Below are 27,483 nucleotides of genomic sequence, written 5' to 3'. Positions count from 1 at the left end.
TTTGTATTGATTCTAGCCTATTACTGCTCTTCACTAAAATGCTAAACCGTAAATAAGGGAGGGAGCAAACCTGAGGTTCTAAGCCAATATTTCTGGCAATTAGGTCCTCCCAGAATTACTCAGCTTGGGAGCAAACTCAGCGGGGCAGCTGAGCTGGTCTGGGCGAGGGGTGCCTCTTCTGGCTTCCATAGCACCCTGTGCTTCCTTCCATTATACTACTTATTACACTGTCATGCTGAGCTTTTCTATTTGTAATTTTATGCTTTAGATCAGTGCTCCTCAAGCTTCAGTGTGCATTCAAATCACTTGGGGATCTTGTCAAAATCCAGATTCAGGTTCAGTAGGTTTGGGGTGGGGCCCGAGAGTCTACTTTTCGGTCATTCTCCCAGAAGTCCATGCTGTTAGTCCTGTGGAATGCATTTTGAATAGCAAGATCAACCTCGTGAGAGCTGAGAAAATCTCTTGATCTTTAAAAAAACAAAAAGGGAAAAAAAAAAACTTTCTGTTGAAGAATAATATACATACAGAAATGTGTACAAATAACAACAGTTCAGTGTATTTCCAAAAAGTGAACACACCTGCATAACCAGTCCCCAGATCAAAAATTAAAACATTGCCAGCACCCCAGGAGCCCTCCTGTGCGCCATCCAGTCGCCACTTTACCCCAAAGGTAAGTGGAATCTGCCCTCTTTCACTTTGGCTGTTACCTACAATACCCCAATGAACACACTTGTCTGTGTGCCTTTACTCACACATGCATGTATTTCTCTAGGGTTGTACCTGGACCCATTCTGATTTTCATAGTAGGAGGATACTCCACAGAAATATGAGTGCCTTGCATCTATATTAGGACAGCTGGACTTGGTCTCTGGGTGGCTTTTGTCTAGGGAATCAAGGACTTATGAATGACTGATAATGCTATGCTACTAATAGCTTTAAGTTCTTTTACACTGTTTTGATCTGAACGAGAATAACTGTGATCAGTGCCTCTCCATTGCCTGAAGTATGTTTGTTCTTTACATGAAGTCTCAATTTAGAAATTATGACCCTATAATTTGTCAAAAAGAAATAGGCCTTGAGTTTTGAGGAAATATATGGTATGGTATACTAGTTTAAAACATGAGTATTTTTTGAAAATGGGATGGACAAACCTCTGTCTACATTCTGAGGGAAGATACCCCTACCATTCACAGGGATAATAGTTTGGCAAGGACTGCTGTTCATAAATCAGGGTAGCATCTAAATAATTCTGATGACAGAACTCTTCTGGGGCTTTTCCAATTGAGAAGCTGATCAGCCATTAGGATAGGGTTATAATGTAGGTCTCTATAATCTACAAAAGATGTTCCCGCAGTGGTAGGATTGCACAGCTGAAGAAAGCAACTTGTCTGGTGAAAAATGATTTAGGCTTTGATAATTCCATTTACAGAAGATTTACAATGGACTCAGTGTCCCAGAATCTAATTTCACCATTACGTAACTGTAGATATCAAAATCTTCACTGGAATCTGTTATCATCTAGGTCTTTGAGGTAATAATTATAAAATATTCATATAAAAGGATATGAATTTAAAAAGTGTCTGCAGTTGATTTTTGCACAGGATATTATTTATTACTTTGCCAGGCTGCTTTTGAGGAATTCAGTCTTTATATGATTGCTGATGTGTTTTTATCAGTCTCTAATCGTGACTGAATAAGAGATGGATGATACTTTCTATTTTAATTCAGGTGATTTCCCTGGAGATATGACCCAATCTAAATTCTCTAAATAAGCAGGCTTGGCATAACCATTATGAACTACGATGTCCCTAAATTAAGATGTTAGCTGGTGGATATTAAAAATACATAATATTAAAAATACATACTATTCAGAAGACTAGCGTTTGTTTCCAGACATCTGAGGGATTAGCTTGCAGATTGGTAAAATGGTACATGTGTATCATTAAGGCATATACTAATTTAGTGCTGTCAGGACGCTGGGTTAGGACTATGAAAATAGTTTCTTTTCATGTGCATGTGATCACCTAGGAAGATGTTTCTGTTACTAAATGCACACAAAGCTCATTTACCCATTTAAAAAGGTCCACCAAGTACATGTTATACGTCAGGTGCCATGGCAGGCACCGAGGACAGAGAGATGAATGTGAGTAGTTCCTGTCCTGGTGTGATCCACGGTCTACCTGGGGAAATAGGCATATAAGCAAACATAGGCGAGAATTTTTAAGTGTTGTATCCTATTTGTATTAACAGCGATTAACCCAGAACCTAGCATAGCACATACTCAAATAAAGAAGCCATATCCTGGGCTTCCCTGGTGGCGCAGTGGTTGAGAGTCCGCCTGCCGATGCAGGGGACACGGGTTCGTGTCCCGGTCCGGGAAGATCCCACATGCCGCGGAGCGGCTGGGCCCGTGAGCCATGGCCGCTGAGCCTGCGCGTCCGGAGCCTGTGCTCCGCAACGGGAGAGGCCACAACAGTGAGAGACCCGCGTACCGCAAAAAAAGAAGCCATATCCTCTAATACGGGAATGTCCTTAGAAAGTGCAATGGTGAACCAAAAGGAATATTTATCAACTCAGCCTGGGGTGGAGTGGGAGTGCCAGAATCAGGAAAGTCTTCACAGAGGAAAAAAATATATTGCTGGTGTGGTAGCTGAATAATGTCCCCCCAGAGATGGCCACGTGTTCATCTCTAGCACATGTGAATATGTAAGTGACAAGAGGGACTTTGCAGATGTAAAGATTAACATTTTAAAAGTTAAAAATCTTGAGATGAGGGCGGGGGAGAGTGGTGGATTATCCAGGGTAATCACAGGGTCCTTATGAGAGAGAGGCAGGAGTATCTGAGTCAGAAGAGGGAGATGTGAGAGAGGCAGAGGTTGGAGTGATACAGTTGTGAGGAAGGAACCACGGCCAAGGGATGCGGACAGTCCCTAGAGGCTGGAAAAGGCCAGGGGAGGGGCTCTGCCCTTGAGCCTCCAGAGAGAATCAGACTTGCTGACTCCTTGACTATAGATTAATGAGACTGATTTTAGACTTGTAATCGCTAAAACTGTAAGACAACAAATCTGTATTGTTTTAAGCCACTAAGTTTGTGGTAATTTGCTACAGTAGCAAGAGGAAACTAATGCAACGGTTCACTGTCTGCTCTCTTCAAGTTCTCAGACCTCTCAGTTCATCGATTTCTTTCTTTCAGTGATTTCTATCCTACTTCAGTCACTCAGTCGCTTGGTGATAGCCTAGATTTAATATTACTAATAATTGCAAGGCTTCTGTAACGTTCACTTTCAAGGATCTCACTCTGACCACCGCTTCCTATTTTTTCAGCACCCTGTAGTGCTCTGATTCCAGTAATCCTTCAATCCCACTGGATCCTCCAATCCCCTGATCCTACCATCTGTTCAGTGTCCTTCACCCACTGATGTCCTGGTTTCCCTCCTAACCCGATTTAGATTTCTTGGGCAGTCGTTGTAAACATTCCCTTGCCCACCACATTCTAGGCTCCCTTGCCTCTCTCTCACTTTGACATATTTGCTTGCCAAAATTCCACCCCTTCTTATACCCAGTTTTCTGCCTACTCCTTGCCTGCATTTGGACAGCTGAAAGTGACTGAAGAAAAACACACAAGCATGGTGTTGGTTCTAAATTAAACTAACAACCACTAATCTCCTGTAGCCCTAGTGCTGCCGGGCCATCCTATCACACTTCCAGAGGCAACTCCTCTGCTCACACTTTCCCCTCTCTCCCCAACCAGTACCTCATCCTTCCTCTCCTTCACGCCCACCTGGCTTCTGATTTCACTAAGAGGACAGGCGCAGCCATGAGAGAGCTCACGTGTGCCCCTCCCACCACTTCTGCCCACCTTTCTGCATCTCTCGCCACACACGCTATTTCACCCTCCTCTTGTGATTCTGGATGAACTGCCTGTGCTCTTGTCTCAAGCCAACTTCTCATTCATGTGCTAATTCCCACTGTCTTTCCCAAGCTCAACACTGTTCCTGATACGGCTTTCCTCAACTCCAACGTCATTATCTTTCCCCTCTGTTTTGGGATCATTCCCATGTGATAGCAAAACTCCTTGAAAGCCTAGCCTATAGTTGCTAGCTCTATTTTCCTCCTCTCATTCTCTCTTTATTCTACTCCCATCAGGCTTTCTTTCCCACCATCTTACCGAAATAGATCTTTTTGAGGAGTCAGTAATTCCAGGGTGCTAAGCCCAACGGTCAGGCCCCATCCGACGTCGACTTTCAGACGCATTTGACACAAATGATCACATCTTCTTTCCTGAAATGTTTTTTCTCTTAGCTTCTGGATCACTCTCCCTTGGTCTCCTCCTGCCAGACTGATGACTTCTTTTCCACTTTTCTTCTCAAGCTCTAAACACTTAGAGACCCCAGGGCTCAGTCCTTGGAAATTTCTTCTCTGTCTATACACACTCCTCAGGGATCTCATCCAGATCTATGGTTTTAGGTAGGTGGCTGCTCCCAAATTTACATCTCCAGACGGCCCATTTCTCTTTTCTGAACTCAGACTTCATCATCTAATTGCTGCCTCAACATCTCCACATGGATTTCTTATATGCATGTCAAAATCAACAAGTCTGAAGCTGAACTCCAGATTTCCACATCTTCCCCCATTGCACACCATCAAACCTGCTCCCCCCGACAGGTTTCTCAAACTTGTTGAATGGCAACTCCATCTCTCTAGAGACTCAAGCCTCAACCTTGACTCTTCTCTTTGCATATCCTATCAGCTATACCTTCACAATATGTTCAGGACCCAAGCACTTACCATCTCTACTGCTACAACTGTAGTCCAAACTCTCTCCTGGATTATTCTATTGGCCTCATTACTGACCTCCTTGTTTCTGCCCCACCTCCCTGCCCCAGCAAGAAGAGTCAACTCTCAACATGGAAGCCATTTATTTAACAAATATTTATTAATTGAACATTTGCTCTGTCTGAAATGTGAGACCTCATCAAGCGTCTGCTCCATGTTTCCAGAGTAAATGCCAAAGCCCTCACTGTGACCAAAAGGCTGAAAATTTCCTGCCCCCGTCCCTGCCCGCACCTTTGCCAGGGGGTTCCTGGCAAACTCCTCCTGTGCATTGTGCTCCAGCCGCACCGGCCTCCTTGCTGTCCCTCCACCTCTAGGACTTTGTTTTTGGGGTTCACTTTGCCTGGAGAGTATACCCCTTCCAAATCTTTACGTGGCTGGCTTTCCGCTTCTTTCAAGTCTCTGCTCAAATTTCACCTGATCAGTAAGAACTTCGTAGAACAACACTGCCTCACCTCCAGGCCCAGCACTCCCCCCCTTACCTCACTTTATTCTTCTTCATGGCATTTATTTATGTTCTGACAATATTATTGTATATTTACTTGTGTGTTTGTTTATGGCCAGGCTCTCTACACTGGCATGTAAATCACATGAGAGCAAGAATTTGAGTTACTTTTGTTTGGCACTATATTCCCAGTACTTAGAATAGCTTCTGGCATGTGGTAAATGTTCAGTAAATGTGTGAAGAATGAGTAGGTTTGCTAGATAAAGTACAGGATGCCCAGTTAAATTTGGATTTCACATCAACAACAAGTAATTTTTTAGTATAAGTATGTCCCATAGAATATATGGACAGACTTATACTAAAAAGCATTTGTTTTTTATTTGAAATTCAAATAAACAAATGGGACCTAGTTAAACTTAAAAGCTTTTGCACAGCAAAGAAAACCATAAATGGGATGAAAAGACAACCCTCAGAATGGGAGAAAATATTTTCAAACGAAGCAATGGACAAAGGATTAATCTCCAAAATATACAAACAGCTCATGCAGCTCAATATCAAAAAAACAAACAACCCAATCAAAAAATGTGTGGAAGACCTAAGTAGACATTTCTCCAAGGAGGACATACAGATGGCCAAGGGGCACATGAAAGGATGCTCAAATTACTAATTATTAGAAAAATGCAAATCAAACCTACAATGAGGTATCACCTCACACTGGTCGGAATGGCCATCATCAAAAAATCTACAAACAATAAATGCTGGAGAGGGTGTGGAGAAAAGGGAAACCTCCTGCACTGTTGGTGGGAATGTAAATTGATACAGCCACTGTGGAGAACAGTATGGATGTTCCTTAAAAAACTAGAATTAGAACTACCATATGACCCAGCAATCCCACTACTGGGCATATACCCAGAGAAAACCATAATTCAAAAAGATACATGCACCCCATCGTTCATTGCAGCACTATTTACAATAATCAGGACATGGAAGCAACCTAAATGTCCATTGACAGATGAATGGATAAAGAAGATGTGGTGCATATATACAATGGAATATTACTCAGCCATAAAAAGCAACGAAATTGAGTCATTTGTAGTGATGGGGTTGGACTTAGAGTCTGTCATACAGAGTGAAGTAAGTCAGAAAGAGAAAAAAAATACTGTGTATTAACGCGTATATATGGAATCTAGAAAAACGGTGCTGATGAACCTGGTGGCGGGGCAGGAATAGAGATGCAGACATAGAGAACGGACTTGTGGACACAGGAGGGGTAAGGGGAGGCTGGGACGAATTGAGAGAGTAGCACTGACATATGTACACTACCATGTGTAAAATAGACAGCTAGTGGCAAGCTGCTGTGTAGCACAGGGAGATCAGCTCGGTGCTTTGTGACAACCTAGAGGGGTGGGTTGGGCAGTGTGGGAGGGAGCCTCAAGAGGAAGGGGATATGGGGATATATGTATACATATACCTGATTCACTTTGTTTTACAGCAGAAACTAACACAACATTGTAAAGCAATTATAATCCAATAAAGATGTAAAAAAAATAATTTCACTGGACATCCTGTACTTTTATTTACTAAATCTGGCAACCTTATGCATGAATAGAATTCTGGAGGAAGACATGGGGTAAGAAAGACATTCTGGCAGAAAGAGTGAATTTGCAAAAGTACACAGGTGTGAAAGCAGTATCACTCATCTGGAGTAGAGCAGTTTAGAAAGGTTTTCCTATCCTCAACTCTGCCAGAATTGCTTTGTTGGGAAATATATTTTAAAAGGGTTGGTTTCAAAACCTGGATAGACTTTAAGTCTCATCTTTATAGACGGGTGATATTAAAAGTTTATAGAAAGTATAGAAGATAGGATCTTTGCTTCTCTTCCATGGCATTATTACAGGGAAGGATACACAAAATATGAAGAGCACATCCTTGGGGTGAGAGAAGTTATATTTTTGCCTTTTTGACCTTGGGATTATATGAAGTCATCCACAGTTACCATGTTATTAATACTGTTGATGTTTTTAGGCCTGATTTATCTGGGCTAAGTCTCCTGCCTTATAATGGAGGAAGTTATAGGCTTATTAGTTCTCTTCATTTGAGAAAGAAGAATTGGCTTTATGTAGTGGATGTTATGACATGGGGCCCATAGGCCCCTTCAAGACTGAGGCGCCCAGGACTTCCCTGGTGGTCCAGTGGTTAAGAATCCATCTTCCAGCGCAGGGGATGTGGGTTCGATCCCTGGTCGGGGAACTAAGATGTCACATGCCATGGGCAGCCCGCGCACCACAACTAGAGAGAAGCCTGCGCACTGCAAAGGAGAACCTGCGCACTACAATGAAAGACCCCACATACCGCAACTATGATCTGGCATGCTGCAACTGAGACAGCCAAATAAATAAATGAATAAATAAATAAATATTTAAATAAAAGACTGAGGTGCTCATTCACCCAGCTGTCAAGAGTGTTGACATCTGACTGCTCTCCTTTGAATTATTTTTTGTGAATTTCCATTAGCCCAGGAGAGCCACTTTGCCCAAGTCACCCTCTCCCTTGGGAGTGGCCCATATCCTAGCCCAGAACTCCCTATGGGATCAGCTGAGGTCTTTGTTGTGACTGTAATGCAGTTCATCTCCTCCCTCTGCTCAGTCCTTCTTCCTTCATCTCCTGTTCATGGCGATCTGATGACACTCCTCCCCTCATAAATTCACCATATGCTAATCCTCATCTCAGAGTCTGCCTCTTGGGGAACCTGACCTAGGATAGTTGGTTCCAGGACTGGTCTGAGAAAGCTGACTCAGAAATGGATTTTGGAGCCGTATTGCCCATGGTCATTGGCAATGACACCAACACTGTGGTAGGTGGAGCATGGATATGCAAAATGACTATACTACCCAAGGCAATCTACAGATCCAATGCAATCCCTATCAAATTACCAATGGCATTTTTCACAGATCTAGAACAAAAAAAATCTTAAAATTTGTATGGAGACACAGAAGACCCTGAATAGCCAAAGCCATCTTGAGAAAGAAAAACTGAGCTGGAGGAATCAGGCTCCCTGACTTCAGACTATACTACAAAGCTATAGTCATCAAAATAGTATGGTACTGGCACAAAAATAGAAATGTAGATCAGTGGAATAGGATAGAAAGCCCAGATGCCGAGCAACTGTTAAGACTTTCCCTGATGGTGAGCTGGGATGGGGTATTGGTGGGGGGTTCACAGGGGTAACATCTCAGGCATTTGAGAAGTTCAGGGGAAGTAGTAATTTTAAGAACTATGGAAATGGATGGCTGTTACTGTAGACATTTAATGTGTTGGAGAAAGACAATAAAAGCCTGAGGATGATTAATCAACAATCAGAGAGCCAGTTCTCTTTGGCATCATATATAGAGACTCTTATCTTACAGCTAGAACACAGGAAAAACTGAGCATCAGGCTCAGGACTTAATTACAAGCAAAAGAGAGCTCCAGGAGAGATTGAATTCATGTTTTCTACCTCTGTTGCAATGGTTCCTCTCCCTCAGCTCACACCTGGACCATGGAGGGTCCCTTATGACCAACTGACAGAGAGGGAAAAGGCCATGTTAAATTCACTGGGTCACCTTGGTGTGTGGACACAGGATGAAAATGAATTGTGCCTGCACTACAGCTCCATTGTAGCCCTGCAGTGGAAGACCCTGAAAGACAGTGAAGGAAATCCTACCAGTCAGCAGATTTCTGAGCAGTGCACTTAGTCATCTACTCTTGGTGATTAGCTTCACTGATTGCTCAGGAGGCTAGAGCATTGGGCATGACCCAAAATGTGAAGGTTTTTGAATCCCATTGTTAATTAATGCTTATCAGAGAGCAATCCACCAGGGAAGGGACACTAGAACCAATCGGACAGAATGCCTTAACTGGTAGTCATCAGCCATCCCAGTGCTGGCACAAAGGGTGCATGAACAGAGAGCCATGGGCGTCCAAGAGCATGGACTCCCACTCGCCAAGGCTGGTCTAGCTACTACAATTGCCAAACATCCAACCTGCCAGAAACACAAACTAACCCCACATCCCCAATATGGTACCATCTCTCAAGGAGTCCCATTAACAATTTGGTGGCAAGTTAATTACACTGGAGCCTTTCTACCCTGGAAGGGGCAGCAATCTTGACAGGAATCAATACCTATAGATGTGGGTTTGCCTTTTTTGCCTGCAGGATCTCAGCCAGCACTACCTTCTGAGGGATTACAGTGTTTCACCCACAAACATGGAATCCCATATGACTCTGTATCAGTCCAGGGGAGTGTAAAAGTGGACACATGACCATAATATCAACTGGACCATGCCAGCCTGCAAAAGGAATAGAATGGCCCTTGAAGGAGCCACTGAGGCCCAGGCTTGGAGATGATAACCTGTGAGGATGAGGCATCATCCTCCAGGTTGCAGGACTCACCCTAAATCAGCTACCACTATGTGGTACTGTATCCCCAGCAGGAAGAACACATGGGTCTGAGAAACGAGGTGAAGTAGGAGTGGATGTGTTTGTCATCACTATCAGTGACTGTCGGGAATTTGTGCTTTCTGTCCGTACAACTCTGGACTCTGTGGGTTTAGAGATCTTGTATCCTAGAGGGAAACCACTTCCACCAGGGACAGAGTAATCTTTCCATTAACCAATAAGCTGTAGCTGCTGCCGAATCATTTCAGACTCCTTGTTGTAAGAGACAATAAAAAAAGGAATCATCATTCTGGGGATGAGCCATACTGGGGACACAGTAGGGGTAACTGACTCTGGTCACCAGGAGGAAGTGGGGCTGCTAATGTACAGTGGTACTAAGGGAAAACGTGTTTGGCACTCAGGTCATCTCTAGGGGAGTCGCCTAGTAATCTCTTTCCCAATTTTGATAGTAAATGGACAAGTTGCCACAGTCAGAGCCTGAGAAGGGCATGGCAACCAGGGTCTCAGATCTGTCAGGGATGAGAGTCTAGGTCACCCCACCAGGTAAGGCACCAAGACCAACAGAGAGGCTAGCCAAGGGTGAGAGGATATAGAATTGGCAGCAGAAGAGGGAGACGGTTAGTTGGAGCCTCAGGCTCCGTTACTGCAGTGACAGAAGTTGTGTTTTTTTCCTGCAAACTTTCCTCTTTTAAATTTCCCACAAGAAGAACTAACCAGAATCCTGGAAGAACTGTTTGTGGAACTTAATTTACAAAGAAAATAATCCAAGCAGCAGAAAGGGTGGGCTATAGTTAATACTATGATACACTGCCCAGATCTTCCCTTCAGAACTGAGATATCATCTCCCCAGCTGTTGGGAGTGTTTGGCGGCTGAAGTCTCTCAGCTGAGTCACTCTCCAGGAAATGCTCTCAATCCCTCACCCAAGAACATACCCTCCCTGGGGCCAGTCCCCACCCAAAGACTGATGAATGCAGGATACAAACGTCTACCCAATTTGTGTCAAGGTGGGACAAGACAGGCCATGCACAGCTCCCCATTGGCTGCAGCCTGGCTCTGTTGCAACCCAGCTCAGCTCCTCCCTCTGCTTTATCCTACTTCCTTCCCTCCCCATTGGTGCTGATCCTGAAGACACTCCCCAATGAACTTCCTACAGATCTCAAAGTGTATGTCTCAGGGGGACACGACCCAAGAAACCTTTGTCACAAATTTATTACAGTTTATGACCAGGGACAGTTAAATAATATGAGAAGCAACCTGAGGAAAGAGTCATAATCTGAAATCCACAAAGGATACTACACAGAGGAACTGGCTGAATACTGCTATTAGATAATAAGAGTGTTGTTGGGTTAAGCTTTACAGATGGGGAAAGACACCCTGTTGAGATTGTTTCCGGGAGAGAATCAGAGTGATGGTAAACGAAATAGAAGTTTTGGGCAAAGAGAATAACACGAGGCAATGTTCTGGGAGAAGATGCATGTCAGAGACATCTTGCATCTTGTCTTATAACATTTTGACCCTTTTTTTTTTATTCTAGTCACTGACGTGACTGGTGTTACGTGAGGTTAAGTGGGGCTGGCTTGCACCCTAATCAGTAAGAATTTCACCAGCAACGTGCAGGTGTAATCTGAGAGCAACCCACCTCAGCTGTATCACATGTGTCTCTATTTCTTTCACTTTGTACCCTGTGGGATGCCTTGAGGAACCCATTCGGCCATTCTGACAAAATGGCTGTGCAAACCTGGCAGGGAGTTTCGTTTCCCGTGGCAGACATCCCCTTGACCCATGGTAGGTACTCAGATGGACAATTCTGAGGCATATTTTACGTGACCCCTTAGAAACTTCCCAGCCGGATCGAGCCCAATGATCAGCTTAATAACACACCTTTGGATTGTGTTTTCTCCTTTCCTGTTTTACTCTTTCTAGCTTCATTTCTGTTCCTTGGGATCACGTCCCAAGATGAATTACCTGCATGCAAACCCTCATGTCAGGCTCTGCTTCTTAGGGAAATCCAGGCTTAAGACAGTTGGAACCAGAAGTACCGTGGAGAGGAAACTTTCAGAGAGGAGTCTGCTCTTCTACCAGTCAAGGACCTCTGACTGGTGTTAAGGGAGGTGATAACAACCACCAGCTTGCAGCAGCATCCTAGTCATGAAGAATTCCACCAGTGATGGGCTGAATGGTATGGCAGTGACGTGTATCCTACGGCTGTGGTGTTGGCTGGGTCTTGTGAACAGCATCACAAGTCATGAAAAAGAAAATGACAGGCTCAGTTAAATCAAATATCAACTGAAGATATGCTGTGAAAGTCAGAAAACCTTCATGGCAGCTTTTAAAAAGGCTCTTGTCTTCCTTACCTCAGGCCCAGGATTTAATTCTAAGGATGGCAGACCTACAACAAAGAGTGAACCTGCAGCCTTGAGAAGTCTGTGTCAAAACCAGAGCCCTGAGAGGGAATGAGTGAGACCCTGCAACATGGAATGGGAACATTGGGGTGGATGAGCTAGAGAATTTGAGCCCCCGAGATCTTGGTCCCTCTGAGCTCTCCAGGTTGGCAGAAGTGGCTCACTTATCCCAATGCTAGAGGAAAAGAGCCCCTCCTCTCCTGGAGACCCTTCAAAACCCTCACCTGAAGCAGTTGCCTGGTGGATGAGTGTCCTCCTCTGAATCTGCTCCTGCCTCCCTTCATTGCCCCAAGATCCGGCTAATATGTACTGGCAGGAAATGGGAAGCTATATCCAGGGATGGATCTTGAGAGAGTTGGGCTAGGAAGGGCAGGATCTAAGGCTGTGTAGGTGAGAATTCATTGATATGAGAGTGTTCTAAGATTAGGAGTTTCATATCCTGGCAATGACATCGAAAATCAGTCCTAGTACGGACCATAAAAATTTAACATAATGTTGAGGTAGTAAATGAGGTAGAGATGCTGTCAGTGAGGTAGAGATGCTGGAACTGTCTTGCAGAATATTGAGGAGGGGGTTAGAAATCTTGGGGAGATGAAGATATAAGAATGGGTTTATTATGTAATAAAGAGAACCCATTCCTGAACGTGTGGTCCAAAGAACATTCCTTCCATTGAAGGGCTAAGGATGCGCTAGCGAGGAGGGTACCAGCATCTTTGAGAAGCCCCACAATGGTTATCCTCACTGGTAACTGTAGGAGATCCTGCCTTGGACTGGGCTCCCTAGTGTCAGGATAGGTGAGAGAATTCTGGGATAGCAGAGCCCAGGTGCTAGCACTTAACAGACAAGAGAAAGGTAAATATAACAGAAATAGGCAACAAGTCAAAATCTCATATGGGGCGCTTTCTCTCACAAAGTTTTATGGCAACAGCTAATAAAAGACCACGGTGATCCCAGGGAGGCAAGATCAATGGGCAGTTAACTAAGATATTACTTCACTTATATAATGAGAAACACTATAGAGCTTAGTGAGCAGAAAGTTAACATCAACTGCAGAAGTGGGAAATCACGACCCCTCACCTAGTTTCCAGATCTGAGCCCGTTCTCACTCCCAGAGGCCATTAATTGAAGGAGAGGCTAGGTCCGCTTGAGAAAGAACCCCACAATGCCGCTATGGGAATATACAGTTATCATTTCCCCCATTCCTTTCCTAAAGGGATCTGTGGTCATGTACTGGAATAAGTATATAGAGGGATAAGGGGAATGACCATGGCTTTTTAGGGCTGTTGGATACGGGGGATTCAAAACACCAACACGATCCCCCAGTTATAGGTGAATCTTATGGAATCCAGGTGACAAATGGAATCCTGTCCAAATCCATCTGATGGTGGGTCTACTAAGTCTGCAGACCCAACTGTGGCTATTGTCCCAGTTCCCAAGGGCATAACTGGGATACGTATACCTAACAGAAAGCAGAATCCTTACACTGGATACCTGATCTATGGAGTAAGAGCTATTATGGTAGAAAGACCCAAGTGGAGGTCCTTAAAACTGCCCTCCTCCAGCCAAGATAGTAAATCAGGAGCAATCTTGTACACCAAGAATTGTGGAGATAGGCAAAGGGACGCAAGGATGGTGACCTCCATTATCATATCCCCATTCGGTTCACCTGCCTGGCCCTTGTGAAAACTAGATGGATCGAGGCAGGTGGCAACTGGGGCTACCCAGTTGCAGCTGTTGTACCAGATGTTGGATCTTTACTGGAATATATTCACAAAGTCTCTGGCACTTGGAGTGTAACTATTGATGTGGTGAATGTGATCAGTAAGGAAAATTAAAAACCCATTTGCTTTTACAAGGCAGCAAGATACAATCACCGTCTTGCCACAGGTCTGTGTTAACTTGTCTTCTTTCTATGACAATGTAGCCCACAGAGACCTTGACTATCTTGATCATCTGTGGAAGCAGCACATCAGACTGATCGATTGAATTAATGACATTGTGCTCATTTTGATTCAGAAAGCAGGGACTGACGCAAACTTAGATATCCTAGTGAAACACCACAAGGATTCATGGATCGAAGTAGACATAGTTGCAGACAAGCTCTGTTGATTTACAGTAATTTTCCCCAGAGGTGATGAAGCTACCAGTGAGATTAGATCCTGATAGTATTGTAATTCACTCATAATAGACAATAAAAGGAAAAGGAAACGTTTCTGAGAGAGGAGTCTACAATAACCTCTTGTGTGTTTACCAAGCCTCCAGGTTTTTAGGTATGACCATTTTGCTGCTGCAACTAAGGAACAAATGAGTGAGTGGCAACAGAAAAACTTTAGAAATAGAGATTTATTGTTGTTGTTGTTTTGTGATTATGTTCTAAGAGGAATCCGTCTTCTCGGTGGTGCTGCCAGGAAACCCAAATGACATAGGTTCCTTCAAAGTAAACCAATAGCCACTGCTATCCTCGGGAGAAATAATGGGGGGAAAAGAGGCAAAAAAAAAAAAAAATCCTCCAAAACAATAGGAGTGTGCAATCAACTGTGAACTCTGGCACCATTGGTGGAAGAGAATGCTAGAGTCAGCACAGGGGTGGCTGGGGATCATAGGGAAGCAGCGATGCCTGAGTCGAGGAAAGGAGGGAGAAGCAGCAGTGCAGAGAAAGGTGAAGAACGGACCGTAAGTGTGGATGAGATAAAACGTGTGGGAAAGAGGGAGAAGCAAAGTCGTGAAAAGCTGAAATGAAAGACTAGGAAAAAAAATAGCAAGTCTGTGACATTTATAAGGACAGCAAAGCTGAGTGACACCAAGAGACCGATCTACCTGAAAACTATTATTAATGTCTTTCCCCAATACAAAATCAATTGTTCTCAGGGAAGAAAATCACAAAATTCTCCTAAAAATTTGTTTTCAGATGTAACTTTTATCACTTCTTTTTAGAAAAATTATGCTTGTTCATTTTAGACATTTTGTAAAAATATAAACTAGTGAAAAACCCATAATCCTACCACTCAGAAATTAATACCATTAATATTTTGATGTTTACTGTTCAGAGGGTTTGTATGTCTGTATTCTATTTTAATAAAAATAGGATGATGCTGCGTAAGACCATTTCTTTTAAAAATGCATTATTTTCATTTGTGAGATGAACAATAGTGCTTGCCTCAAATCATATTCAATTTCTAAAAGGAACTCCACGGACAATAGGAAATCTCTTCTGGGATTATTTTTTATTGGAATCCTCAACATCCTATTTTCTTCTTCTGGAATGTGCTATATCACTGTACCATGAAACCAGGGCCAGGTCAGGTTCAGCCTGGCTTTTTTCCCTCTGCAGAACTCCACAGCCTCCCTCATGTGACATTATCAGTAGCTTGCTACAGCTGACCCACATACTTAATTTATTTTTCTGGAGACTTTTTCTGGAACAACAACAACAAAAAATGTTCTGGGATGTCTTCCACAAGAAATGAAAAGGAAGTGCTGTCAGTGTAGGAGAATGGCAAGGCAGATCATCGCTCCCTGCTCACCACAACTCTGCTGCACGGGGTCTGTGTCTTACTGCCTTTGCCTTCACTTTGGTCCTAAGACTGGAAAATGAAGCTGAATAGAAGTTTAGGAAGCCAGGTAATAAGTGGGGTATATATAATGACTCAAAGTCATCTTGCCTTCTCATTACAATGAGATTTTGGACAAGTTACTTAAATTCTCTGAGCCTTGGTTTCCTTTCATCAGTTAAGGGGAATAACACCTATGCCATAAAACAGTGACAAGAACGGAATAAGATTACATAGGTAAAGAACAGGCATTTCTAAAATAAGTGCAGAAACCACAAACCACTCATTCTGCAAACTTGCACACTAAAAGTAAGACGATTTATAAGAAAAACAGAGTTGGGGCAGATTGCTCAAAATCTACGCAACTTTGTAACCAAAGCACTGACAATAACAATACCCATCCTAATAAAATACTATCACAGTTAAACTTCTCCTAAAAAGAGAAATACTAAGTAAATATAAGACTTGCCTTTAAGAAAAGTTGATGGCTGCTTGATGAAAGAGGGTTTGAGTAAGGGTAGATGCTGCCAAGTTATGGAGATGAGGGCAAAATGCACCAGGATTCAGGAAAACTCCCAGTGAGCATTTCCAAGATAGAGCCAAGAGGAAGAAAGTGGGGTGAATGGGCACTGTGTTCTGTACTGGATTACTTCATGACTTCCCGTGTTTTTTTAAACCTTAATAAATAGTGAGCATTGAACTGTAAAATATTAACATGTGTGCACTGAGCTGCAAAATATTCATATGCTGGGGAGAACTACTTATGAATCAAAGTAATCTTGATTATATTGATATCTCCCTATTTACCGGTCATGTATGAACTAATTTGCATTATATGCATAGACACTGGAGAAGAACCGACTGTATTTAATAGAGTGGCTGCCTCATAGGAAATGCTCTTTAAATGATTGTGAAGTCATCGTCAACATCATTATCATCATACTGATTATCAAAACCATCATCATATATGTAATTTTCCCAGATCAGGCATTCAGAATAGAGAAGAAAGTTCATACACACAGCCAGGCATATAGAGACCATAAGGAAAAACCATCCTAAAGCAAGATTCTCATCTGAGCCAGAGACTTAGTGTATATTCCTCCTAACATAAAAACTGGTTCTAGGGTGTTGGCAGTTTTGAGTTCCAGTTGAAAGTGACAAGTGAGAGTAGAACCAGATGACTTTGGGGATAGTTATACCGAGATTTGGAATTTCCCTCTTAATCCACTTGTGGCAAAATAGTATGGATGGGCTTATTTAGTGTCCCAGATAGAGAACAGAATGAGGTCCTCTGATTTTGTTTTTATGACTTGTCCACTGAAATGAAATTGTGAGTAAGGAAAAACCGAGTCTATTCCCTCTGTTCTGCACCACTTCAGATTTAACATTTAGCACAAAAGGTCATGGAAAAATAGAGAGCTCGTGTATTACCATAAGAACCACTGATGTTTCTTTGCTTTTGTAACAGCTTCTGTCCTGCTTGTTTGACAGAAATTTGTGGGAGGAGTCAATAATGATTTTAAGAATTAAAAAACAATTACTTCATATAGAACCTAATGCATATATAAGGAATCTAAAAAAAGAAAAAAATGGTACTGATGAACCTAGTTGCAGGGCAGGAATAAAGAGGTAGATGTAGAGAATGGACTTGAGGACGTGGATGGGGTGGGAGAGCGAAGTTCGGGCGAAGTGAGAGTAGCATCGACATATACACACTACTGAATGTAAAATAGTTGGCTAGTGGGAAGCAGAAGCATAACACAGGGAGATGGACTCAGTGCTTTGCACCCCTAGAGGGGTGGGATAGGGAGGGTGGGAGGGAGGCGCAAGAGGGAGGGGATATGGGGACATGTGTATGCATATGGCTGATTCCCTTTGTTGTGCAACAGAAACTAACACAGTATTGTGAAGCAATTATACTTCAATAAAGATCTATTAAAATAAAATAAAATAGGGCTTCCCTGGTGGCGCAGTGGTTGAGAGTCCGCCTGCCGATGCAGGGGACACGGGTTTGTGCCCCGGTCCGGGAAGATCCCACATGCTGCGGAGCGGCTGGGCCCGTGAGCCATGGCCGCTGAGCCTGCGTGTCCGGAGCCCGTGCTCCGCGACGGGAGAGGCCACAACAGTGAGAGGCCCGCGTACCGCAAAAACAAACAAACAAAAAAATAAATAAATAAAATAAAATAAAATAAAATAAAATATTAATAAGAACTTCAATATCAGAATTCACTAGGGGCACATTAGCTCAGCTCTGCTTTGGCTGACGGAAACGCCTTGTCCCAGGCTGCCTTGGAGAGCCACAATGGCCTAATGGGTGAAAGGAAACATAAAGTTGGAAAGACAAAACCTAGGATGGTGCTTGTTTTGATGAAACTGTCCATAAATAGTGTAACACAGCAGTCTTATGAATTTAGACATTCAACAACCTGGAAATTCCAGAGTTCAGATTCTTATGTTGATTCAGCTATCGAGCCCATTTAATATGGCTTATAACATGCCCTAAAAACATAAACTATAATGTGTTATGCTATAGTGTACCATGCAAAGGGAAAAATGGGAAGACCAACTTATGGGTAAAGAGCTCAAATGAACATTGCTAAGAAAATCTTTGGAATTCCTTATGCTTGGATAATGAATGTTCCTAATGCGTGTGCTTCATTACTACTTTTTTTTTTTTTTTTTCGGTACGCGGGCCTCTCACTGTTGTGGCCTCTCCCGTTGCGGAGCCTGTCCGGACGCGCGGGCTCAGCGGCCATGGCTCACGGGCCCAGCCGCTCCGCGGCATGTGGGATCTTCCCGGACCGGGGCACGAACCCGTGTCCCCTGCATCGGCAGGTGGACTCTCAACCACTGTGCCACCAGGGAAGACCCATTACTACATTTTTTTCTGAGTTTAGGTAGAAGGTATATCAAAAGAAAAAGTAATCATTTTGCTAATGTCAAATCTCTAAGTTGTAATTTTTTTGAATTGGGAAGCCTTAAGTCAAAGTTCTTGAGAAAACCCGTAAAATGTTCTATTTTGTGCTTATTCTTAACTACTTTATTTAAATTTTTATGACTTTAGATTGGCTTGATGTTTTCTTTTCCTCCATTGGGAGTACATTCCTGCCAAGTTGGAAGTTTATAACAATCATTTTTGAGTGACATAAATGCAAAAAAATCTCAATCATCTGTCTGACATAGGAAAAATTGTATTTCTTTCACCATTGTTTTATTGCAGGCTCATGAAGCTATTTTTATAAAACTCTTATTTTTTCATGGGGGGGAGAAAGTTCAGTACAAAAATGTTGACTTAAAATCCAAACAGAAGTTTTCTAGGGCAGTCTTCAGTAAATGGGTGACTCTATTGTAGTCTTAAATTTTATTATTTCAAGTTTTGGGGGTTTCAATTTTCACTGACTTGAGTGATTTGGGCAAGGTGACTAGTGTTTCTGAACTTCCTTTACCAAAGTAAGATTGACTATAGTTTATGCAATAGACTACAGTAACTATTGTTATTTGTTTGCCCAGCAAGATTTCCCAATGCCTTTCTTTGGTTAACATTTCCTGCCCTAGGAGTTCTTTCCTGGGATTTCTTGATTCGGAGTCTGAGGAGGAATAGCCCTGCCCCTGAGGTCAGGTGCTTGAGGCATATGAAGGCATGTATAAGGGTGAGAGGGTAGAGAAGGTAGTCATCTTCCCATGAACAGAAGCCTGTCTGTAGTAGAGGATAAAATTAAGCAGAGACAGAAATGAGCAACATATGGGCGGAGGGTGGGGGGTGGAGCCATTTAGAACACTATGAGCATGAACAAGTGTAAGACGTTCCTTGCCTTCTTTCCAATAGCAGAAGCCCAGGTCCTGTAGGTCCAGATCAATCCCTTTGATCCTATGAAGTACCCCATTATCACAAGCCTCATGAACTACGATATTCCCTTTTATGCTAAAGTTAAATTTATAGTTGGATTCCTGATATCTGCAACCCAAAGAATTATTTTTTTTCTTTTTTTTTTAATTTATATTTGGCTGCGTTGGGTCTCTGTTGCTGCCCGTGGGCTTCCTCTAGTTGCAGTGAGTGAGGGTTACTCTTCCTCGTGGTACGCATGCTTCTCATTGCAGAGGATTCTCTTGTTGCGGAGTATGGGCTCTAGCCGCACGAGCTTCAGTAGTTGTGGCACGTGGGCTCTAGAGAGCAGGCTCTGTGGCGCACGGGCTTAGTTGCTCCGTGGCGCACGGGCTTAGTTGCTCCGTGGCGTGTGGGATCTTCCCAGACCAGGGCTTGAACCCATGTCCCCTGCATTGGCAGGCAGATTCTTAACCACTGTGCCAACAGGGGAGCTGTTCTTGTTAATTTTATTGTATGGGGTTGTATATAGGGCAGTGCAAACTTTAGCATGTATCAAATCACCTGGAGGACTTGTTACAACACTGCTGGGCCCCATTCTTAGAATTTTCTTTGTTATTCAGTCAGTCTGGAGTGGAGGCCTGAGAATTTGTATTTCTAACAAATTTCCAGGTAATTTTTCTTTTCTTTTTTTTTTTTTTTGAGGTACACTGTTGTGGAGCACAGGCTCCAGACGCGCAGGCTCAGCAGCCATGGCTCACGGGCCCAGCCGCTCCGCGGCGTGTGGGATCTTCCCGGACCGGGGCACGAACCCGTGTCCCCTGCATCGGCAGGTGGACTCTCAACCACTGTGCCACCAGGGAAGCCCTCCAGGTAATGTTAATGCTGCTGGTCCAGAGATACATTTTCAGAAACACGGATTAAGGGTTAACACAAATCTTTATACAACCAGAGCTCTTGAGTAAGGAACAGCTCCTCATTAAGCAATGAGCTCCCCATCATCAAAAATATTCAGGAAGCAGCCAGCTGAAGATTCTTCAGGGATGCTCATAGAAGGGATTTTGCATTGTGTGGAAAATTACACTACACTTCTAGGTTCCCTTCTAATACTAAAAATTTTTTGTTTCTTTTAAATTTCTTCTAGGTGGAGGGAAGCAAAAGAACAACGAAACACTCTGTCTGGTTCTTCCAAATAACAGAGAAGCACAGGAAAACTGAATGTGTTCCTGCCACAAATTCAGACTTGCTGAGTAAAGCAAGCACCACAGTGCATTTCCATATTGACTTTGGGAAAAATACACTGCCATGTTTATGAAGTTCTGTAGTCAATCAGCAAACACAAATTTAGCCCATGTTCAAGTTTGCTAATAAAGCATATTATTATGTCCTCACTCCCCAAACCCAATGTAGCAACTACAAATTACATACATGGATAACTATATCCAGAGGTTATTTTATAAAATATTAAAAATTCTAACTTGAGGAGGCAATCAATTTTACCAGCTCCAGAAGTTCAATTCTGTTACCATTACTAACAGTTAAATCTAACAGTCTACTAGAATTATCACGTGGGGAAAAATGTCCTTTGTTTCCTCTTTAAATTTTTGAGAAAGGACAAATTGTGTGGACCAAACATGATAGTGAAAATATTATAGTTTTACTGGGTATTATATTTTCATTGTGTTGTGACCACCTCTCAGGATTATTTTTTTTAAAATTTCTAACACAGGGCATTGTCTATTTTTGAGTAATATCCCCATGGTTACATGCAGCTGGTAGGACAAGAACAGACACACCAATTGTTGGGCAATGTCTATGATGTCCTGTTGTTTAATATGTTGAATATCACCTCTGAGTAATGATTTCTTAGAAATCATTCCTAAAGGCACAAGCCTCAGGAGGAATTCTTTGATTAAAAAAATGAGGCACAAAATAACACTAGGTTATTTTAGTTGTGTTTGTTTGGTTGATTGTTTGTTTTTTAGCCATGGTGTGTGGCTTGCAGGATCTCAGTTCCCCAGCGAGGGACTGAACACAGGTCACAGCAGTGAAAGCCCTGAATCCTAACCACTAGGCCACCAGGAAACTCCCTTTGAGTTTTGAGACTACAAAAATTTAACCAGGCTATATTAGCCTTAAGATACTTTTATTATTTTTTTAATAAATTTATTTAATTAATTTATTTATTTTTGGCTGCATTGGGTCTGTGCTGCTGCATGCAGGCTTTCTCTGGTTGCGGCGAGCGGGGGCTACTCTTCCTTGTGGTGTGCAGGCTTCTCATTGTGGTGGCTTATCTTGTTGCAGGGCATGGGCTCTAGGTGCGTGGACTTCAGTAGTTGTGGCACGTGGGCTCAGTAGTTGTGGCTTGCAGGCTCTTGAGTGCAGTAATTGTGGTGCACGGGCTTAGTTGCTCTGCAGCATGTGGGATCTTCCTGGACCAGGCCTCGAACCTGTGTCCCCTGCATTGGCAGGCAGATTCTCAACCACTGCGCCATCAGGGAAGCCCCAGTCTTAAGATACTTTTAAAAAAGAAACTAATGAAAATGAAGTAATTATCAATATTTCATGCTTTTGAAACTATACACATACGGATCTGCCACTTACTAGTCTTGTCAATTTGGGCAAATTTCAAGATTACTCAAGCTCCCAAAAGCTCAGTTTTCTCATCTCTAAAATGCAGAGATTGGGCTAGATGTCCTTTATAGTCCTTTCAAAGCTAACATTCTGCAGCCTCCTGGGGGAGGGATAGCATAATTATTCACTGAGAGTTTTCTTTAAACAATCTCAGTTTATTGAAGTTCCCAGAGTTCAGGAGTTTGAATCCATTCCATATGTTTATTTAGGAAGTAGAGACACTGAGAATGAGCAGTATATAAGTAAGCTTCATGGGAAATGGTTACTTCATAAAAGAAGAAAATGTGAAACTCTGGAACTGGGCAGAAACCTGTGTATCAGAATAGTGGGCTTGTGGAGAAGTGTTAGGAGGAAGACTGGTGCAAACCACTATTTATGGAGGTTTTTCTCTCTCCCAAAGCAACATACCACCATGGTGGTTTCTTAATGGAATTTCACAGTATGACCTATGGTAGATAAATTATTAACTTTCCTATATGGGGAGATGGAAATAAAAGAAGAAAGTAATTTTTCCAGGTTTATGAAATGAGGAAGTGTAAAATTCAGACTTAAAAGCTTGAAATTTAGGAGAAGCCATAGTCATGTGAAGATACTGGAGACTTAATTTAAAATGTAGAAAGTCAATGTTGGCTGAGTTTCCTTTTCTATCAATATAAAAACTAAATAACTATAAAGGAAATAATTGTGGAGGAACATTACATCATCACTGTTTACAAAAGAAACGATTCAAGGTGCTATGCTAAATCACTTTCAACTGCTGTTGAAAATCAAAAACAAAAATCAGAATCATAAATGAAATTTGGTATGGTTAAGTATAAATTGGCATAATTCAGGTGAGCACAGTTAAAATGACAGATAAACTGTGTGTTAATAACTGCAAAATATTGAAGATTTTGTACAAAGGAGAGTATATATATTAAGTCTGAGTCTCCTGGTTTGAAAGGGATTAACCAAACTCAATAGAAGTAAAGCCAAAGAAAACATACACTTCATCTGCGGAGAAAATAAAAAATGCTTAAATCTCTCTCGATGATGGCATAAGGTTATAGGACAATTAGTTCCTTGCAAAGATCAGTTCTCACATATTCAGTTAATAATATAAAACACACAGTCTTTACTACTCTGTTGAGCCTGCTGGCATGATTCACAGCAGACAAAAGAAATATATCCTTTGGCAACTTTTGGCTCACTATCCAGAGAGCCTGATGTCTGATATATTTAATAAAACAGTGAAGCGTGATATTGTATTTCTACTGAGTAGAAATATCTCAAGAATGCCCAGAGAGGAAATAAATAAGAATGTGATTCTACTAGGGGAGTTGAAACAAATGTGAAGACAGAGGAACATCAAAGTAGAAAAAATAATTAGACTTAGTTTCACATGCTAAACATATTTAATTTACTGGGGATTTATTATATGTTGGCACCAGTCTGGAAGATCATACAACCATAATCTATAATATAAATAAGATTTTTTAATATCTTAAAATAGATTATTAAAATATGGTTGGTGATACCATATTATCATGTTTAAAAGCAAATTCAGACAATAACTGTGGCTATAATAAAACAGTTGCTATAGCCACAATAAACAAGGCTAGAGGAAAGGAAGAGGAACTGGAGTGGTGGAAGGAGGTTCAACAGACTATGCCTGCAGCATATTGGATGGTCAGTAAAATGGAACTTAGAATGAGGCTCTGTAGTAAAGCGCTTATCTAGTGTCTTTATACGTCTTCACATGGCTGCCCAAAGAATGTAGTTGCTTTAACTATTTTTTCTTACCTTCTGTATTATTGCTGCTCTGGCATTTGGGGCCTTACAGATCTGGGGAACCGCCCTCCCAGAGTTAACTAATTCCTAGAGAGGCAAACAACTTTCCTGCCAGCATACTTTTGATGTGCAAACAACACCCTCCACCAATTTCCTTTTCTCATACTTCTTCAGTCTGGGATATTAGCTCCTGCCCTAATCAACACAGGACCAGGTATTGGACAATTGGGAACCATCCCTACAGTCCAGAGACTATCAAAGTTATTCAGACTATCCAATCATAAGTTTGTATTTCTTGCTTACCTTGCTTCTCCCATTCCTTCCTGTGTAAACTGCAATAAAAGCTCCTGCCTACAGTTTGCCCCTCTCTCTGCTGGCTCGTCTTGCTTTGGTGCGTCCCTCTGTGGCCCTGCATGGTGTGGTGTAGCGTGGCATGCCTCTTATTTCTAGGGGATTGTGAGTAGAAGAAAAAAGCTTCCTCCTTCATGGCAATCATTTTTTTGTCTCTTTGTCTAACTTGCCTGCTCAAAACAAGTGCCAGGTACATTTTTAGAGCAATTGTGTTATGCAAATTTACTGAATTTCTCAATTATCCAAATAGACGTGTTCTAACAATACATTCTTCTGAGGTTGTCTGTTAGCCTATTACATATTACAGTCCCCAGGCCACCTTCACCTCGCTGCATGTCTTCACTCAGCACTTTAATGATACTGTGGCTATGATATCACAGTGGACCCTTTTGGATGGCCCTGCAACCTTTCCTATTATTTTGGAAAATGAGAAATGAGTCCTCTCTTCTCAAATTAGTCCTTTGTTTGGTGCCATGCTTTTCTCTGTCCAGTGGATGAGCATGCAATCAAACTAGGTCAGCTAAACATTGTTCCCCTGAAATTTGGTTCTTACATCACATGATACAAGGATAAAAAATGTTGAAGCTGATTTATCCTATCATTGGCACCTGGAAGAAATGACCATTAGTTAACGCTGTCTAGATCCTAACAGCTGTCTTGGTGATTCTGGCTTTCCTTTGATTTTGTGAGCTATCTCATTAGCTTCCAGCAAATTCCTTAAGTTAGCATTGGTTTCTGTTGCTTGCAACCATAGAATCCCAACTGACATGAATACAGTAAATAGAGATACTTTATGCAAAATTGACTGTTAAAGTAAATTCACAGGGGTTTCCGAAAATTCAGGATGTATTATGAGAATTTGTGTGCACAAGTATTTTGTGAAATGGTAAGCAGCATATAGCATTGGCCTCTAGTCTTCCCTCTCCCCTTCTTCCTTACCCACCCCTTACTCTAAACCAAAAGCCAGGCTATGGTATAGATATTCAGGTTTAAGCATAATTTATTGGCCACTCTATATCAGTGGATGGAATCACTGCACTGGGCTGAAATATTTGTTGTACAAGAATGGCTTCCCTTCTGGACTCCTCCCTCTAGGAAGTTAGACAAGTAAGATAAAGCCTGAGTCTCTTACTTAAGAGTGGAGACTCACCCAGGGCTCTCTCATCCCTCACCAAAGGGTAAGGCAGCCAGTGGGATAAACTCTCACTGTCTTCTTCTCTTTAGATGCCTTTTCCCCCCCTTCCCATTCTGTGGCTAATCTGAGAAGCCCTATGCTTCTGCCATGATCTGAGAAGGCATGAGGTAGACAAGTTTAGGCTTTGAGGCAAATCATCTCTTTTGTGACTGTCCCTTTGGATCTTTTGCTTCACATTTGGTGGATATGAAATCTCCAGGCAGAGAAGTGAAAAGATCTGAGAATCAAGTTCAGACTTCCAGTGGAAAAACACAAAGTAGGCCTTTGGGTCTACTTAAGTTTGAAGCTATTCAGATTTAACTTGAGTCCTCTGCTAGAAATTCAAAGCTCCAGCCAATGATAAGGTAACTTGTATCTTTTGAGCCTATATTTGTCTTGAGTATCACATCCTTCAAGTCAATGACTACACATCAATGTGGCTTTATCTATTGTTTATAGTTGTCATCCGTTCTGGAATGTTTAGTGTTCATTCCCTACTGGTTGTCCTTTTGACATTTTGAATATCATCTCTTATATCCTTAATATCATACCCAATACCTCCTAAATGCAATTTTTATATTTGTGGTACATGTCAAAAATGGTCACAGTCGTTCATAGTTCCACATATCTACACTCTTTATAATGTGTCTTCTTCTGTTCCAAGGTGAAGTCCATTTTCCCATTCTCTGAATCTAGGCTGGATTTGGGACTTTGCTTTGGCCAATACAGTGTGGCAGAAGTGATGGTGTGCCAATTCCAATCCTAGGCTTTTAAAGGCCTTGTGTGTTTTTCTTTGCACTGTTGGGACTCCTGCCTTTGCCATGTGAACAAGTCAAGGCTAGCCTGCTGGAGAATGTGAGACCATGCGGATCAGAGCTGAGTCAGCTCAGTTGTCCCAGCTGAGGCTCTAGACATGTGTGAGAGCCCACCCAAGAGTGACAACATCAATTGGTAGCTGGCCACAGATGCATGAAGAAACCTAGCAGAAAAACTGCTAAGTGGAGCTTGAACTGCTGGCTCTAGTATCATGAACTTTATAAATGCTTGTGTTAAGCCACTAAATTTTGGAGTGGTTTGTTATGCAACAACATCAAAAGTGCTAACTGGTGTAATATATTACTTATTATTCATAGTAAAAAGTAGACTTATCCAGCAATAAAGACAACTTTGGAAAGCAATAAGATCCTTGTCACTGGGATCTCTAAGCATCTCTAAGTTAATAAAACATCTATTGAGGCTTCCCTGGCGGCGCAGTGGTTGAGAGTCCGCCTGCCGATGCAGGGGGACACGGGTTCGTGCCCCGGTCCAGGAAGATCCCACACGCCGCGGAGCGGCTGGGCCCGTGAGCCATGGCCGCTGAGTCTGCGCGTCTGGAGCCTGTGCTCCGCAACGGAAGAGGCCACAGCAGTGAGAGGCCCGCGTACCGCAAAAAAACAAACAAACAAACAAAAAACCAAAACAACATCTATTGAGCATGGACTCAAAAAAGCCAATTGGTCATGTAATGACAGTGTAATAGAAGTGACAGATTCTGAAACACAAGCATCAACTTCTAAGTCATGGTCATGTCTTTAATACCTTCCCACTGTTGCTACTACACTTCAGGTAAACTCATGTATTTGAGTTTTAGTTGCATGATCAATAAAATAGACACAGTAATCTTTCTCCATCTTAAGCTAATCACATATTCCTTCTACACAACTGAGAACTCAAGTTAGATTAAATATACATATGAAGCACTGTCACATGAGGAGAATAAATCTCTTAAGGAGAATATCTTGATAAATATATCACCTAAGGTATGAATATCCCCAAATAAAAGTATCATTGAAGAAATAATCAGGCTACAACATAAATGATCAAACTGAATTATTACAGTGGGCCCTCAGTATTCGTGGGTTCCACATCCATGCATTCAATCAACCATGGGTCGAAAATATTAAAAAAAATTTTTTCAGAAAGTTCCAACTAGCAATACTTAAATTATTTACATAGCAGTTACATTGTATTTATGACTATTAACATAGCATTTACATTGTATTAGTTATTATAAGTAAGCTA

At 42.1% G+C, this 27,483-nt stretch overlaps 1 long non-coding RNA gene across 1 annotated transcript; it reads left to right on the top strand.

The window, feature by feature from the left end:
- Positions 1 to 257: 257 nt before the first annotated feature.
- Positions 258 to 27,162, top strand: LOC149750433 (uncharacterized). Its single transcript, XR_016392161.1, has 3 exons — positions 258 to 670; positions 20,199 to 20,366; positions 20,638 to 27,162. It is a non-coding gene; the product is annotated as an uncharacterized LOC149750433 (long non-coding RNA).
- The last annotated feature ends 321 nt before the right edge of the window (positions 27,163 to 27,483 follow it).

The sequence above is a fragment of the Delphinapterus leucas genome, chromosome 1 (assembly GCF_059928025.1).
Source record: "Delphinapterus leucas isolate spDelLeu-1000000601 "Yukka" chromosome 1, BTC_Dleu_Yukka2, whole genome shotgun sequence".
NCBI classification, from domain to species: domain Eukaryota; kingdom Metazoa; phylum Chordata; class Mammalia; order Artiodactyla; family Monodontidae; genus Delphinapterus; species Delphinapterus leucas.
The sequence above is the reverse complement of the archived record's forward strand: the minus strand, read 5'-3'. Positions and strand labels throughout refer to the sequence as shown.